Raw genomic sequence first — 2,500 nt, 5'->3', positions numbered from 1 at the left:
CTTGGGGACTTTGCCTGTTTGCAAAACCACCCCTTACCGTGTCACTCGCCCAAACACCAGAGAGGCCGAGAAGCGGGGCCACTGCCCCCGCTGTTCCCCCTCTCTGGTCTTGGGGACTTTGCCTGTTTGCAAAACCACCCCTTACCGTGTCACTCGCCCAAACACCAGAGAGGCCGAGAAGCGGGGCCACTGCCCCCGCTGTTCCCCCTCTCTGGTCTTGGGGACTTAGCCTGTTTGCAAAACCACCCCTTACCGTGTCACTCGCCCAAACACCAGAGAGGCCGAGAAGCGGGGCCACTGCCCGCGTGGTTCCCCCTCTCTGGTCTTGGGGACTTAGCCTGTTTGCAAAACCACCCCTTACCGTGTCACTCGCCCAAACACCAGAGAGGCCGAGAAGCGGGGCCACTGCCCCCGCTGTTCCCCCTCTCTGGTCCTGGGGACTTAACCCAAACACCAGAGAGGCCGAGGAGCGGGGCCCAACTCTACCCGAATTTCAACCCCTTTTTCGGACCCAGAGACCCGGGAGCGGCCCCCTATCTCCAGGCGGCTCTCCACCTCCCTTTTACCCGATTTAGAGCCCCTTCTTCGGCCACACACACCTGCTATCGGCCCCCTACCTCCAGGGGGCCCTCCACCTCACTTTTAACCCAATTTAGAGCCCCTGCTTCGGCCACACACACCTGGGAGAGGCCCCCTATCTCCAGTCGGCTCTCCACCTCCCTTTTACCCAATTTAGAGCCCCTGCTTCGGCCACACACACCTGGGAGCGGGCCCCTATCTCCAGGCGGCTCTCCACCTCCCTTTTACCCGATTTAGAGCCCCTTCTTCGGCCACACACACCTGCTATCCGCCCCCTATCTCCAGTCGGCTCTCCACCTCCCTTTTACCCAATTTAGAGCCCCTGCTTCGGCCACACACACCTGGGAGCGGGCCCCTATCTCCAGGCGGCTCTCCACCTCCCTTTTACCCGATTTAGAGCCCCTTCTTCGGCCACACACACCTGCTATCGGCCCCCTACCTCCAGGGGGCCCTCCACCTCACTTTTAACCCAATTTAGAGCCCCTGCTTCGGCCACACACACCTGGGAGAGGCCCCCTATCTCCAGTCGGCTCTCCACCTCCCTTTTACCCAATTTAGAGCCCCTGCTTCGGCCACACACACCTGGGAGCGGGCCCCTATCTCCAGGCGGCTCTCCACCTCCCTTTTACCCGATTTAGAGCCCCTTCTTCGGCCACACACACCTGCTATCCGCCCCCTATCTCCAGTCGGCTCTCCACCTCCCTTTTACCGGATTTGGAGCCCCTGCTTCGGCCACACACACCTGGGAGAGGCCCCCTATCTCCGGGCGGCTCTCCACCTCCCTTTTACCCGATTTAGAGCCCCTTCTTCGGCCACACACACCTGCTATCGGCCCCCTACCTCCAGGGGGCCCTCCACTTCACTTTTAACCCAAGTTAGAGCACCTGCTTCGGCCACACACACCGGGGAGCGGCCCTCTATCTCCAGGCGGCTCTCCACCTCCCTTTTACCCAATTTAGAGCCCCTGCTTCGGCCACACACACCTGGGAGCGGGCCCCTATCTCCAGGCGGCTCTCCACTTCACTTTTAACCCAATTTAGAGCACCTGCTTCGGCCACACACACCTGGGAGAAGCCCCCTATCTCCTGGCGGCTCTCCACTCCACTTTTAACCCAATTTAGAGCCCCTGCTTCGGCCACACACACCTGGGAGCGGGCCCCTATCTCCAGGCGGCTCTCCACCTCCCTTTTACCCAATTTAGAGCACCTGCTTCGGCCACACACACCTGGGAGCGGGCCCCGATCTCCAGGCGGCTCTCCACTTCACTTTTAACCCAATTTAGAGCACCTGCTTCGGCCACACACACCTGGGAGAAGCCCCCTATCTCCTGGCGGCTCTCCACTTCACTTTTAACCCAATTTAGAGCCCCTGCTTCGGCCACACACACCTGGGAGCGGGCCCCTATCTCCAGGCGGCTCTCCACCTCCCTTTTACCCAATTTAGAGCACCTGCTTCGGCCACACACACCTGGGAGCGGGCCCCTATCTCCAGGCGGCTCTCCACTTCACTTTTAACCCAATTTAGAGCCCCTGCTTCGGCCACACACACCTGGGAGCGGGCCCCTATCTCCAGGCGGCTCTCCACCTCCCTTTTACCCGATTTAAAGCCCCTGCTTCGGCCACACACACCTGGGAGCGGGCCCCCTATCTCCAGGCGGCTCTCCACCTCCCTTTTACCCGATTTAAAGCCCCTTCTTCGGCCACACACACCTGCTTTCCGCCCCCTACCTCCAGGCGGCTCTCCACCTCCCTTTTACCCAATTTAGAGCCCCTGCTTCGGCCACACACACCTGCTATCGGCCCCCTACCTCCAGGGGGCCCTCCACCTCACTTTTACCCCAATTTGGAGCCCCTGCCTCGGCCACCCACACACCTGTTAGCTGCCCCCTATCTCCGGCCCCTAACCTCCACCATCCAGGAAC

Source organism: Centroberyx gerrardi, chromosome 21 (genome assembly GCF_048128805.1).
Source record: "Centroberyx gerrardi isolate f3 chromosome 21, fCenGer3.hap1.cur.20231027, whole genome shotgun sequence".
NCBI classification, from domain to species: Eukaryota; Metazoa; Chordata; class Actinopteri; order Beryciformes; family Berycidae; genus Centroberyx; species Centroberyx gerrardi.
The sequence above is the reverse complement of the archived record's forward strand: the minus strand, read 5'-3'. Positions refer to the sequence as shown.